This window comes from Pangasianodon hypophthalmus, chromosome 26 (assembly GCF_027358585.1).
Source record: "Pangasianodon hypophthalmus isolate fPanHyp1 chromosome 26, fPanHyp1.pri, whole genome shotgun sequence".
NCBI classification, from domain to species: Eukaryota; Metazoa; Chordata; class Actinopteri; order Siluriformes; family Pangasiidae; genus Pangasianodon; species Pangasianodon hypophthalmus.
In genome coordinates, this window is record NC_069735.1 from 10,128,926 (window position 1) to 10,145,386 (window position 16,461).

The 16,461-nt window shown below is 39.6% G+C and overlaps 1 protein-coding gene across 1 annotated transcript in view; it reads right to left on the reverse strand.

The window, feature by feature from the left end:
- bcl9 (BCL9 transcription coactivator) overlaps window positions 1-16,461 on the reverse strand; it is a 102,385-nt gene that overhangs the window by 50,151 nt on the left and 35,773 nt on the right. The window lies entirely within an intron of this gene.

The window sequence follows — 16,461 nt, forward strand, 5'->3', positions numbered from 1 at the left end:
CCCGCACACCTCCTTGATGGTTCAGTCCACACTGTACGTAGCGATTCTGGGTCACGTCTACACACACAAATCGATATACGGGCTTATATCATATCGATATTTCCCTAAAATTATGCCTCATGTCGTCACTAATTAATATACGTCCTGTATTTCATGCTTCAGCACAGTACTAAGTTCTGCGAATCTAGACAGGACTGATGATGACTGAAAGGTGGTAGATAGTAAAACGTAAAGGAGGCATTTAGTCCACTTTCTCACCCAAAATAAACCAGGACCTGTGATACCGCTGCTTTTTAGTGTGCAACCCTTTCTCTTTTTACTACATGTGAATCTGAAATTGTTTGAAATATATTCATTAGATGCTTTGTGTCGATTAATTAATTCATCCCTTCTCCTAGGTAATTATTTTATGAAAAAGATCTAATGAATATGCACAATAAAATCCCAAATACACACATGGGACTGTGCCGCACCGTGAGCACAATCTTTTAATAAAATAGTTTTCTTCCCTCAATTTGGGTGCATACTGATATGGTGGGGATGTGGGAGGGGAGGAAGTGCAATATTTTCTTGAACGAGAAAAGTATAGTAAAATATCTTTTATTCCAATTTTATCCCTATTTAGCCATAGCCAATGCCCACCTTATTCCAGTTCCTGCTCCATTATTTACGTTTGCTCCTACTGCATGACAATAGCACGTCCTTCCTCCAAGACAAATGAAGGCACCACCTCTTTTCAAGATGCTACTCATAGGGTAGCTGAACATGCTTAGAGGAGACACTAACTGCCCTTTCATACACATGAACTCCCAGACGCTTGTGATTAACTAAAGTTGCTTTGATCCCCCCTACACATACACATACCAACCAGAGCCAATTGCGTTCTTTCAAACTCCTGGCCAAGGATTTTTTTTTATTTTTTTTGAAAATACAAGTACTACAATGTATTATAAATTTCATAAGCCCTTCACTGTGTCTGTGTAAATAGCTGGCCACAACTATTAGAATTATTAATCAGTTTTTTCAGTTCAGTGGGAAACAAACTTTTGGACTTTCTGAGTGTGGTACACTTTTCTTAGCAAGATATATTTGCTAGAAAAAAAGTTTCACATCACAAGCAATCCTAGACCCATCCTAAAATGTTCAATCTTTATGAAACTCACTTAATTTACTTTCATTTTGTCATATCTTTAACAAAAAAGATATTTTTTTATATCTATATACCCCCTATAGGGGTATCTAGATACCCCCCATGAGTGTGCTGCAAAATCTCTCACCGTATCTTTATTTGCATCCTATCACTGGCCTTCCAGACAGATTTAGTCTATTAATACTACATGTAACACAATTAACTTTTCGGAATATAAAGGCCTGTCTGTAGATTAGTTATATGTGTGTTACATATTGCACCTAGCATTGCATAAGGACAGAGAGAGGGGAGGACTGCATTCTTGGGATATGCTCTGGATCCGTCGTGACCCTGACCAGGATAAGTGGTTACTGAAAGTGATTGGGTGAGTATTAGTATAGTATTCTATCTGGGTTAAAAATGAATGGAAGTCAGAACCTTATAATACTAAGGTCACGAATTGTCTCCCTTTACATGTCACAGAAAAACAATGGTCTGTAATTGGCTGTTTGAAATGTCAGTCAAATGATCCTCCCTGTGAGAGTAGGCAGTTGTTGGCTGCACTACTTTCAGGCTCTAGTGATAGCTAGAAGATTGGCTTGCAAGACTGTGAACGTGTCCTTGCTACAGCCGAGGTGTCAGCAGATTGTTCAGGACAGATGACCATCTAACATCTGGTCTTGCTCTCCTGACCTTTAACTTCACCTAAGCACCTATGGGCTCACTTGCTGTTAGTTACTTACTTCTTCAGTTTCTTGTGAATGGAGACTCACTGACTAACACACAACAAGCACTCACATGCTTTAACTGAATTTTCTTATTTTTGATTTTCATTGTTTTTTAATAGTTGTTTAACAAGTGAAGGCTGGAATTTCTACCCAACAACAGTTGCCTTTTTAAAATATTTTACATTACTGCATATTGCAACACATAGTCCTAACATTATCCTATTCCTCTGAGATGATTTTATAAGAAAACACTTCACAAGAGGCTAAACAAACCAGAGTCAAAAAGTCCATAAATAAAAAAGAAAAAACAATATGGAGCAAAACGCAACAGAGGCAAGGTGTTTACTTATTTAAACAACAAGATATCTCTAGCTAGAAATAGCACACATAGGGGAACAAGGAAAAAGGGAACACGGTTGTTCTTATTTTGCAAACAATAAAATGTTAACTGAATGGTCTGCATGTTTGTGTGTGTGTGAGGGTGTGCATGTTCATTCTGTGGCATAGTAAATGTGCAGGATGTGGGGAGCTATGGGGAGATATGGGATTAAGGGATATATGGGATTAAGTGCATTTGTTTGCAATCGAATCCTGAACATGAACCCTACCACTACATCCACCCAAGAGACAGAGAGGGAGAGCAGACAGGAGAAAAAAAACTATAAACAACTACAACCTCAGCATCTCTCTTCCTCTGTCTGAGGGTATACACTATTCCCCAAGATGTTTTCCTGCAATTGCTCTCACTACTTTTACCAACGCAAAGTCCCCCAGAAATGGATATAGGCTATCCATTTGCTCTTTTCCCCCTACATCTAATACAAATAAAAAATGCTCCCTTGTTGAAAGGAATGAAAACGCCTGTTGATGCTCAACATTGCGAATCCATCAGTGAAGATGGTCTCGGATGTTTGTATGTCTTTGCTGATGTATGGCTTTCTGGGAAAATAATTACATGCAAAATCTTGTCTGTCTATAAGCTGCTGTGCTGCGTCACAATGTTCCTTTTTCCTTAAGATTGGGAAAGTTTTTGTGCCCTTTGGTTCAGGGAAACTGAAGTTAGATCAATAAATAAATTCTTAGATCTAGAGCAGAAGTACATCTCAGCACTCTAGGACACAGGTTCCATTGAGTGATGATGTTCAGGTAGAGCAAGCAGAAAGATAAGGGTCAGTTCATGCCCTCATCTTTTTTAGTAAGATTTTACAAAAGCCTACAAGAGAGGGTTGATTTTAAAAAATGTCCATTAACCATTAAAAGAACCCTCAAATAACCCTTTTTTCTAAGAGTATACATTAATATATTTTTGTTGTTGGTAAGGCTATGATATGATGCTAAGATGGACGATTAAACTTTTGTCTATATAATTCACTCACTTTTTGTCCAGGTTAAGGTCACGGTGGATCCAGAGCCAGGAACGGTAGGTGTGAGGCAGAAATATACCCTGAATGGGACACCAGTCCATCACAAGACACCATGCACGCACATTCACACACTCATGTACACCTAGGGGCAATTTATCTTATTCAATCCACCTATTCACATGTTTTTAAAAGTTGGGAGGAAACCCGAATCCTATGTGTCCACGGAGAGAACGTGCAGAGAGTCACTAACCCAAGCATTGTTGCCAACTTGGAGTTGCTAGATTTGGCAACTTTTAGTGACTTTATTTCAAAAAAGATCCTAGCAACAAATCTAGTGACATTTGAAGCAGACATTAGTGACAGTCCTCAATATGGCGCTCCAGCTCACATCAGTGTGTAAAGCTGGACTGAGTTGTGCTTGTGTGAGCCGACGTTCTCGTCAACCAATCTCTGATCACTATTGTTTGTCCCACCATCGCAACTTGTTTTATCCTCTCTTCTTGGCAATATTTACAGTAATAAAAGCAAGTTTTTCCATCTGTAACTGTTTCCTTTATGTCATGAAATTTCTATTTCTATTCTCACTACCACTGCTTGTTTGTGTCTACATTCCTGGTATAGTGCTTCGTAAATGCGTTTAGAGTTTGTGTTCAAACTAAAATGCATTTAAAGTAAAAAAGTTTTGTTTGTGGTGCCATGACCAAAGAAAACTTCTTTCTATGAAAAATAAGTTGGAATCTATTACTTTCTACTTTAAATTATTATAATATTTTATATTATTATATATATAGATAATCTATCTATTCTGATAATTCCTATTCTTATTGTAAATAAGGTTTCGTAGTTGAATATGAAGATTTTGACAGTAAATTATCTACATTCATGCAAGTTAGCTGTAGACTGCAATTATCACATCAAAATAAGGAAAAACTACAGTTCTCCAGTACCCATTCTCCCTATGCATATATATGATTATAAATACAATATAAACGGTATATCTTCCCTCTTCTCAGTGCACCCCTCCTCACTACTTAGCCGTTAAGTGCTTGGATACTCTCCCTGCCTACTGGGGTCAAATATCAATTACAAACTTGTCCGCTGAATGAAATGCACTGATGAATTGAAAAGATATCAATTAGCTTGTCATCAGCAAGCCTCCTAATAACAATCAATTTAACCAGGCCCCATAATTTATTCAGCGCATCAAGGCTATGAATTAAACACACAAAAAAAGGAATCAATACGAATTACTGTATAATTGCTGTTTACAAAATTAAATCATACATTCACTTAACCTGAGTGTGTGAATTGTGGTTGGCTCGCAATTGAACATATTAAATATTAATTTGGGCAGAAATGAACCACATGTGAGTGAGGGGTTTCTAGCTTTCTTGTTTCAATACCTTTCCCAATAAGGGAACAATTTAAACAGTGCTTTCAGCTCTTGGCTAAAGTTTTGGGTTATGGGACATTTTTTTCTCTATTTTCCTTTTTTTTGTTGGAGCAGTTATATCTGCCTGAACAGGACACAAAATCTTTTGACTCGGCACAAACGTCACAGCAAAACAAACTCTCTGCCTGGACCGCACTCTTCCTTTTAATTAATTTCCTACAGTTTTGGCAGGGTGCATAGCTCAGTTGTTCCATCCATCTTTCCTCTCACTCTCACTCTGACTCTTTCTGCTTCGCTCCACTCTGCTGGACACTCTGTCATTGTAATAGAAAACATTTCTCTCTCCCTGTCTCTCTCTCTCTCTCTCTCTCGCTCTCTCTTTCCAGTACACACACACAGTTGAATAAATACTGAATGCACTCTTTCAAAGAACATTACTAAGCCACCAGATACTAAACACTGTCACAAGACCATACAAACACTACACAACATCTACATAACAGTGACTAAAGTATGCACAGACCCTCAAAACATACATTCACACACAACATGACATCTCAACATTAATTATACACAAACACTATTCCAGACCTACGATGCTCACGTTTGTTGTCGTCTCCAAGATAAACTAATAGTCAATCGATTTGTGGCAGAAACAGTAAGCTCTGTGTAGCATTCCAACATGTCCTCACCAACCTCCGAGCTCTGTTCCTGAGACACAAGATATTATCTTACACACTACACCCTAGAGAAATGGATGTATAAGTCCTTCAGTAGTAGTTTAGGACCAGACCACCATGGTGGTGTTTATAGGGGGTATGCAGATGTCAGACACTGAACTTGTTTTTTTTTTTTTTTTTTTTAAGCTATGGTGGTGGATTCTTGGCATGACATCCACCTGCATGCCACCTTTATACCACATTAAAGATGCAGGTGTCCCTTCTGTCATCTATCTTTTAGTGCCCAAGACACAAAGGCAGACATGAATAAAGCCTAGTCTTTTTTTATGAGCACATTTTTTTTCATGAGCATCAAAGTGACACCAACATATATTAAAATGAATGTCATGTTCAACAGATTATGGTGCATGGACTTGATTAAAAATGCTCCTTAATCAGCAGTAAAAGTAATCTAGAACAGGGTGAGAGAAAAGTTCATGTGAAATTTATAAATTATCTCCATGCATGCTACAATAAACCAACAATAAAACTTTGTAAACAGGAAACTAACAGGAACAAAAAATGCAAAACATAATCATCCTTTATAAGAACTAAACATTTTTAAAATTTCACTTACATTTTAATAATGTTTTTGTTTGTTTTTTATTCATGTCAGTTTTATTAATTTTTCTTATTCATGTCGATTAGATTAATGTTTTTCTGGATTAACATCACGTCTCACATGATTTCATGCAGTATATCATTTTGCAGCACAGGCTATAATGTTATATGGCTTCGGTTTATGGATTAAGAAACAAAGTAAATTACACTTACTATGAACTTTTTTTTGCCGTTTTAAACAATGAATTTTATGGACTATTTCATAGCTATACATTGGAGCAAAAACAGTAAAATTCCATGTGTGTGTATGTGTGTGTGTGTGTGGACATTATACATACAAACAAAGCTGCCATGTCTAATATTAATACTATTTTATTATACAAGGCATACTGCCTATGTAAAATGAATGATATTAACCATTTTTTATTTTATTCTACCTTGGTTTGGGAATGTTATATTTTGGTTGGAGAGCAAGAACAGAAATGCTTGCAGCAACCCAACTGATTTTTTTTTTTTTCATTTCTAAGCCATGCACCAGGCATAGCCTGGGAAATGTATTAAGTGCATCTAGTGGATTAAGAAAGTATTCTGCAAACAAAGCTCAACTATGACTATTTCAGTGTTTCTACACTTTAGTAGGAACACCTGTACCCCTGTTCATTCATACCATTATCCAATCAGCAAATCATGCAGATACAGGTCAAGAGCTTCAGGTAATGCTCACATCAAAAATAAGAATGGGGAATCTGATCAGCATGTGATCTCTGTGACTTTGACTGTGGCATGGTTCTTGGTGCCAGACAGCCTGGATTGAGTATTTCAGAAACTGATCTCCTGCATGCAAAACAGTCTATAAAGTTTACTCAAAATGGTGCAAAAAACATACAATGAACAGCAGTTCTGTGGGTGGAAACACCTTGCTGATGAGAGAGGTCAGAGGAGAATGGCCAAACTGGTTTGAACAAGAAGGCTACGATAACACAAATAACCATTCTTTACATCCATGGTGAGCAGAAAAGCATCTCAGAATGCACAATACACCGAACATTAGCTACGTTTACATGGACACTAATAATCCGATCGTAATTGGACTAGAAGCACAATCAGATCTAAAAAGTCACATGTAAACACGTCAATCGGAATGAATTGACCAAAACCGATTAAAATTTCATTCGGATCGTAAGGGGTGGTTTAAACCTTTTCTAATCCGATGGAGAGGACATGTAAACACTTCATCGGGTTGAAAATGAAACCAGATAGTTCTGCGCATGTGCAATGACATACAAATCACGTAATGACGTATGACGCACGGCTGTCAGCGGTATTGGGGCTCTGACCGTAGCCTCACAAGGTGCCATGTTCCCCTCCACCATGGAGCAGAGTGTCATAAATGACTGTTGTGTCATCCTAAAATTCTCCTTCCACTCCTCGTCTGTGAAGTGGTGCAAGACGACGTTGTCCCACCGGGCCTTGCTTCGGACCCTCATCCACAGACGCCTTGTTCTGGGCTCGGGAAGGGGCATTTTAATTGCTTGATAAAACATCATGCGCTCGTCGTCTTCTAATTAGCAGCTGAAATAGGCAAATGTTAAGTCTGCTTTTTAAAACGAAAAAAGAAGCAATGGCAAGAGAGTGGCTGCTAGTATCTGCATGTTGGAACGGTGGGAAACGTGTATTCGTGCACTGTGCGCATGTCAGAAGATTCTGTCATGTAAACGCGCATATCAACCCGATTACTTTATTCAGCGTTCTTGTAAACACTGCGATCGGATTAATCAATCTGATTGATTTCATTCCGATTGAAACAAAAAGTGTCCATGTAAACGTAGCTATTGAGACAGACAGGCTACAGCAGCAGAAGACAACATCAGGTTCCACACCTGTCAGCCAAGAACAGGAATTTGAGGCTATAGTGGGGCATAGGCTCACTGAAACTGGACAGTTAAAGATTAGAAAACCTCTTAGACTTCTTCAACTGTTTATGGAATCTTTTCGATGGATCATTTTTGAGACTCTTCCATAAAATGTTTTTCAAGGAACCACCAATAAATGATGCTACATCAAACTAAAGGGTTCTTTAAAACCTAATAATATAACATAACATGGAGACATACGTTACTTGGTAGATTAATGAGTGTTAGAATGAAGGCCAATAAAACTTTATGATTTTCATATTTAATCTTATTGCTTCAATGTACCATGAACTTGAAACTTTCACTAATTTCACTATTGTACCTTAAGCACAGTCATTATTGCATTTTAAAGAACTCTAAATTTGTCTTCATGGTTTTTTAAACCACAAAGAACCCTGAACAGCAATTCAAAAAGCTGAAAGGAGTGTTTTTTCCTTTTTCATGTTTTGAGGTTATTGTGGTGTGTGGTGAACACCCCAGGGAGGATTTCTGGACACATTCATTTATTAAAAACTAGATATTTCACATCACTTAGCCAACAAGAACACAGAGAAAAAATCTGATGCTAACAAACAAAACCAGAGTGACTCAGTTATCATTTTGTGAGACAAATGACCACTAACTAGTAACTACTGAATTTCACAGAATCTATGAGGATTTACTATGATCCTTCTCAAGGAAGCAGTATTCGGAATTGTTTCCATGATGCACGTGAATCAAAGACAGCAGTTGAACAATAGATGAAAAAGTCCTGTCTTTAACATACATTATGTTCCCTCACCTTCCTAAATTTAACATGTAACCACATTGTTCCACGACACTTAATTTCATTTAGTTCCATTGCTCTAATCAGGTCACATGCTTGGAATAGTTTAATACCACCTATTACCAACAAGAGATAGAAGAAAGAGAGGGCTGGACATAACATTGTAGGTTACATTAATATAGAAATTATAGACATATGCCAAGAATCCACTGGAGTGATTTTCTTTGCAAGACTGTAGGACTGTAGGGAATCTAATTTGGAACCCTGTAGCGGAACGAATATCACACGACTCTCAATTACATTTCGAAGTGCTGAATGTCACAGCGCTGAATGTAAGTGTTCACTGAATTGATCATATGGCTCAATAACTGAGGCCTTGATGCTCCAGTATGCTCCTAATTAGTGGTGGACAGTAGTTTTGTAGAAATGTGATTTTGGTGCCTGCCACATTCTCTTCATCTTTTCTTTGGACTCACACCTGTGCACACAAAGGCATCAGAATGTCCCCCAAACATATGTCTGTTTCTATTCTATTTAAAGAGTCTTGGGTATTTTGAATAGATTTTGCAATTGTATTGCCATAGAAACAATGGAGGCCTGTGTCAATGAGAAAGTCATGAATGGAACAAGAACAAGATTCAATTCAATGTGACTGTTGGGCCCAGAGTTCTTAGATCAGCATGTAAGAGTGCTTTCAATTGAGCTACAAGCTGAACCTCCAAATCTCCCAGTCAGCATTACTGCCAGACTATCACTGGGTCATCGTGCCAGCTGAGCGAACCCATGCAGGAAGCAGCACATTGGAGTGACATCAGTGCTCGATTTAAGAGTAGGGTATGACAAAAATAGTCCCCGTTCTAATACCCCTCTGTCTCCTTTGGTATTAGTGTCATTATGTGATATCATTTAAATTGTCTGTTATCAAAAACCTTCAGACTAAATCTCCTTCTAGATAAATTAAACAGGTATCCTGTCCGGTAAAAGATAAATGTCTGGTAAAAGCTGTCCACAGGACAACCACAGCTCTCCATAAAGCTGGGGATTTATGGAGGAATGATGAGCTATATGAAATCGTGTTTGGTGTTTGCCAAAAGACATGTCGGAGAGTCACAATACAGGAAGAAAAGGTTCTCTGGTCTGATGAGACCAAAAATGAACTTTTAGGTACAACAGTGCTATGGAGGGCAGTAGTCCAACACTCTCTATCACCCTGAGAAGACCATCTCCACGGTGAAGCATGATGGTGGTAGCAATTTACCCTTGGCCTCTTGTTTGCTTCTTAATCCCCTCTTTACCTGGTCACTGACATTTGGTGGCTGGCCTGCTCTAGGCAAAGTGCCCTGTGGGATGTTCAAAATTTTTAATTTTATTTTTTATAACCAAACCCTGATTGTTATTTTTTCAGAACCTCAGGATCTCCCAGTCAGCATTCCTGTCAGTCTACCACTGGGTCAGGAACAGGATGTGGCACATTGGAGCAGCATCAGGGCTTGATCTAAGAGGCATGGGGGTGACAAAAATAATCCTCTTTCTAAGACCCCTCCATGTCATTTGGATCAGCACTTTTATGATATACCATTTAAAACATCTACTATCAATAGCCTTCAGACTGACTGTCCATACACATAAAATAAACAGGTATCATGTCTAGTAAAAGATGCCCAGAAGTGGGTGCATAATGTTGGTGGATTATCTCAGCGTTTGATTATACCTGTATTATGTAGATTGTTAAGTAGATTGTTACATTCACTGTCCAGCTAACTAGCCAGTTACGTGAGCTTTGGATATTTGCCCATGTAGCTAGATATTTGACACCTGCTTAAGCTTTCTTCACTATGTGAATGAATTTGGGGCTTTGGATTTAAATTAAGCTATTTCCCTAACTTGTCAGATATTTAAACCCACATCCTCTAAAAGTTTTTTCCAATCCAACTACTGAGTATCATAAACAGAGGACACACTGTGATGATTAGACTTTAGTGGTAACTTTTATCTACAGTAATCTAAAAGATTCAGGTGAACGTTCCACGTTCTGTGCCAGTGCTGGCAAATCAGAAAGCAGAAAGCGAATTCGGGTGGGCCGTGAAAAAGGCGGAAGGAAATATACTGCATGCTCAGTGAAAAAAAAGCAAGGGAAGTGCTTGGCTGTAGAGTTTCATTTTTAGAGACTTACCAACTAGCAAGGGATCCTGTGGAAAAGGGGCAGGTAGAAAAGAGAGAGAGAGGGACTGAGGGAAATAAAGAGCTCCTCCCCACTTCACTGAAAGAGTCTGCTCTTTGCTGGGCCCCACGACCCGCTTGGAGCATGGCCAGAAGCCACAGCACCGCCAAGAAACTTGCTAACACACACACATTTACACACAGGCTCGCGTTAACATAGTAAATGCACAGCGAATAGACACATGCTCTCTTAGTCACCCCCCCTCCACCGTCTCCACTGACACAAGGTCCCACTTAAAACCACACATTTATAAACTTGCTCAGACACATGCACACACTTTGGTCTCTCTCTCTCTCTCTCTCTCTCTTTCATTCTCTCTCTCGACTTTGTGCCAGCACTCTGTCCCCCTGATAAAGAAGCTTTTGAATATCAATGAGGTTTATTTTCTCCCTCCTCTCCCGCAACCTTTATAGAGCAACTATCTACACTTGGCTTTTAAGGAAAGGGAGGTGGTGTGTGTGTCTGTGTGTTTGTGTGTGTGTGTGTGTGTGTGTGTGTGTGTGTTGGGGGGTGGGGGTTGGGGGTGGGGGGGTAATTAGGAAATCAATACCTTTCTCCAAACCCTCTTCAGCTATGCACACCAGTATCGACGTGGTGTATGTCTTTCCTCCCCCTCATACACTCTCACACACACCTACGTGATTAAACAAAGACACAGCTATGAGTACACACACATGCTATGCAGGAACTGTGATGAGGGGGCTGAAATGTCATTAGTGGCTTCAGTTGCAGTGTGTGGAGCTGACTCTTTACTATCTACAATGCAAAATACTGATAGCCATGCCTCTCTCTCTCTCTCTCTGTCTCTCGCTTTCCTTATGACTTTATGTCTTTCCCATACATACACACATATGTATGTATGTATGTATGCATTGGTTAGTACCTACCAAAAGTGTACCAAGGAATGAGAACCGGTGAACTGGTGACAGGGTCATGGGCGCCCAAGGCTCATTGATGTGTGTGGGGAGTGAAGGCTAGCCCGTCTGGTCCGATCCCACAGAAGAGCTACTGTAGCACAAATTGCTGTAAAAGTTAATGCTGGCTATAATAGAACGGTGTGAGAACACACTATGCATTGCAGCTTGCTGCATATGGGGCTGCGTAGCCGCAGACCGGTCAAAGTGCCCATGCTGACCCCTGTCCACAGCCGAAAGTGCCTACAATGGGCATGTGAGCATCAGAACTGGACATAGAGCAATGGAAGAAGGTGGCCTGGTCTGATGAATCACGTTTTCTTTTACATCATATGGACGGCCAGGTGTGTATGCATTGTTTACCCAGGGAAGAGATGGCACCAGGATGCACTATGGGAAGAAGACAAGCCGGTGAAGGCAGTATAATGCTCTGGGCAATATTCTGCTGGGAAACCTTGGGTCTGGCATTCATGTGGATGTTACGTTGACACATACCACCTACCTAAACAGGCAGTGGCCTCTTTCAGCAGGATAATGCATCCTGCCACACTGCAAAAATTTTCAGGAATGGTTTGAGGAACATGACAAAGAGTTCAAGGTGTTGACTTGGACTCCAAATTCCCTAGATCTCCATCCGATCGAGCATCTGTGGGATGTGTTGGACAAACAAATGGAAACACATGGAAGCCCTACCTTGCAACATACAGGACGTAAAGGATCTGCTGCTATATCTTGGTGCCAGATACCACAGCACACCTTCAGAGGTCTTGTTGTGTCCATGCCTCTATGGGTCAGAGCTGTTTGGTGGTGCAGGGGAGACCTACACAATAGTAGGCAGGTGGTTTTAATGTTATGGCTGATAGTTGTATATACAAAGTGATTCTAATGTGATGCTGCAGTCTGCAACTTTTGTAAGATGCTATAGGAGTATTGTAAGTAGATAAATGAGAAAGCTGTATAGCATCATGAATAATGTCATAAAAAATCTGTCATCCAGAATTCCGTAAGTCTGTAAGTTACATAAATAAGTCATTTTCCCACAAAATAGTTGAAATACTAAATTAAATAACTAAAAATATCTTGTGGTGGCATGTTTATATTATTTATAGGTGTACATTGTGTACATTTTTAGGAAATAAGATAAGGCCATTTAAACATAATATGACATCTTATATTCTTTATTAGCCCATTGCAGTTACTAATTACTATTGTCCAGGAAATACAATCATCACTAAGCAAGCAGCAAGCATAAGATGGTTGGCTAATTATATTTCTGATTGGAGAAAATTATTGGGAATGTTATTACTAATAATGGGGTGTTTTGCAGTCATCTTCGAATGGCTATAATGTTTACAGAAAAGACTGTGTGAATGGTTTAGCTTTATCATTCAGTACATAATAAAATAATAATGATGCCTTATGAAGAGTAATGACACATGTCAAAACCAGTGAATATGAGAAGTGTATAGGTGTGTGGGTGTGTTTGTGTGTGTTTGTACGTGTAAGTGCTGGCAGTGCACTCGCAGCCCAACTCGTTGTTGTGACAGTGACATGAGGCAACAAGATTTCCATATGCAAATGAGATGTAAACAGAGCCACAGGGAGCTTCTTGTGTGGCAACAGGAGGGTGTGGCTAGCATCGCCATGGAGACAGGTCAGCCAATGAGTGCTCAGGATGGCAGCGTGGCTGGAGGTGAAGGGCCAGGAGACCTCTGTAAATGTATGTAAGAGCTCGAGTGACCTGGAGCAACCCTGTTTATGGACTGCACTGACATGATTGTGATTTAGTGCTTATTTAGAGCTTGCAAAGGAGTTGATTGTCTGCCTGTGCCCTCTCACTCACGCGCTCTCTCTCTAGCACACACACACACACACACAGAGCTTGACCAGGCCCGCATAATTAACCATCCTGAGCATAGCCAGGGAAATGAGGTCGAAGGTTAATGCTTACAAGCTTCCTGTGGCCTTGAGCTGGAAAAGTGCGCAGTGTGTCATTTGGATAGGTAGAAGTCACCTCTTACAATAATGTGAGGCCAGTTTTGTAGATTACAATATCTTTTTTTTATTGTAAATGGTTTGCATATAGGTTTCATAGGGGGCAGACAGGGTACAAGACACAATGGCTATTGGTGAACGAAGTGGTATACGAACCCTGCTAATTATTTACCACACAAAACCTCAGTGATTTTTCTTACCAGATCATCGTCTAATCAATTCAGAAACTGACATGGCATAAAAATGAAATGTAACAAGAAGTCTAAATATTATATAGATGATCATCAGGATGCTGCTATCTTTACTTTTGATATCTGAAATGTGTTTTTGTTTTGAAGTTTAACCTCTGTAATATATCCACTGTCCTGTGTTCTCCAGCACTGAATTTTTTTTGACTGTGTGCAGGACTTTGATATTAAATGGCATTATTCAGGAAACTTAGCCATCCAGTAACCTACAATTGAAATTCTAGTGGCATCAGAATTTTAACAAATATGAGTTTACAACCTAAAAGCTGCAGATGACCACCTCATCAAGTCATGGGATCTTTGGATTTTTTTTTTTTTGGATAATTTCCAGCATACATATATATAAACAGGTATTTTTCACAGGTATTTGTAGCTACTTAGGTTCTGACACATTTGCTGATTGAATTCCTAATGTTCCACCAAATTCCAGAGCAACCACCAAATATCCAGAGAAATCTGGAGGCTTATCCATGGCCAGGACTGATGAAACAATGGTATTACAATGGTATTACTTTCTATTCCTTGTCAATTAGAAAGACAGTAGCCAATCATGGGCATCTGTGAGCTCATGTATGTGGAAGAGGGCAGATAGCACTTTCATCCTAGTGTGTTACGCTTCTCTGTGATGCAGCATGAGAAGCAGTTCTTAAAGATGTGGAGGATGGCTTTACGTGTCTCAGAGGAAGCATGTGTTTTCCTCCGGTTGGTAGCTGTTGTGTGATAGGGGAGGGAATTGGCACCACCAAAAAAACAGAGAGAAAAGGGGAGTAAAGAAAAAGAGATATGGAGATAACTTGGGAATGACATGACACAGTGTTTTAAGGGTGAGCCACCATTTTTGCAAGGTTAATCAGTCATCTAGTCAGATAGCCAGTCTAGCTAGTTGAGTGTTCATATAAACTGAATGTTTGAGTTATTATGGTGGAAACTACTGTTATATTATAAACTGCCACAGTACCACTCATGATAGCTGTTGTTCAAAACAGATCATTTTATCAATATCCTGTAACTCGGGAAGCTTCATGCAAGTTTCAGAGATAGTATGCTTATTTAAACACACCTTAACACAGTAGAGCAACCATTAATAAAATCACTGTGGAGAACAATGAGGGCAATGTAACTGTAATGTTAGCTGCATACAAAGGTTTGAATGACCTTTCACAGTATGGCTTCTTGTAGATCTTCATTCATTTGTAAACTATATGTGAGTTTTGAGTGACCAGAAATATTTAAATTGCCCACAGGAATAGGCACTCAAGCAACACACGACATATGAAACAAGGTCTGGAAATGTAAGAGGAGGTAGCATATTCAGAGCATTACTCGTATGGATTGTCAGTAAGGCTAATTTTATCCATATGCCGTTGCTTGGCATCCGTCTGGAGTTTGCTCAGACTACTTCTCCTTTGCTTTTGACCATACGAAGTCAACAAAAACAACAATAAAACAGTAACCTCTTTAAGCACCTCTTTAATTGTGCGAATGTGTTTGAAGCATGAAGAACTAACCCTACCAAAATGGTGGAACGATCCTATAATGCAACACGACATGACGTTGATTCCCAATCCCTATAAAGTGGTTAGTGTTGGTCCTTCTACAAAAATCTGTGAAGTGTAATGATATAAAATTGCTAACAAAATGGCTGCTCAGATGTACTTCAGAGGTGTAAAAGCAAGGTTCGAAACTGAGGTTTTAAATGCACTGACTGTTGTATATTACAGCTCTTTTTAGGAAAGCTTGCTCGGCTGTTTGTGTGTTTGCATGTGTGTATGTGTGTGTTTGTACGTGAGCTCAGGCTAGTTAAGTGGTTAGCTGTGGCGCTCGTTCCCGAAATACACCAGAACACTGTTCCAGCAGCACACCCTCTCACACTGAGAGCACACACTAAAAATATCCCTCACACACACACAAACACACACATAGAGTAGTGTGGATGAGTGGGGGAAGGGCGCACACATGCTCCCAGACACAAACGCTCTCTCTCAGACACACACACACAAAAACACACACACACACACACACACACACACACATTGCGCCTGCTGTCTCTCCCATTATTGCCTTGTTTATTTCCTGAGTATGAAATCTATCGACTGGCCGACACTGTGCACACCATCAATCGCTCTCACTTTCAATCCCCACAAATCCCCAAATTCCGCTTGTATACACACACACACACACACACACACACCTCTCTAAGTAGCACCCTGGATAAACCTTGCCTAAGGCTCAACACTTAGACCTATATATCTTTATGTACACTACCTTCACTGCAGTACAGATCAGGCAGGACCGACTTTCAAGCGCATGACTGATTACGGATCAGCTTTCACCATTCATAGAATTGTGCTCTTCACGCACTGAAACCTGATCCGACATCAGCTCTGCTCATTTGAGAGGTCTGATGTTTAGTCACAGCAAGAGGTTGTTAACAGTCGCTGATCTAATGTTAGTTTTGCGCTGTTTTTTAAGCATTTTACTTCTCATTTTACTTCTCATGATTTTTAAAT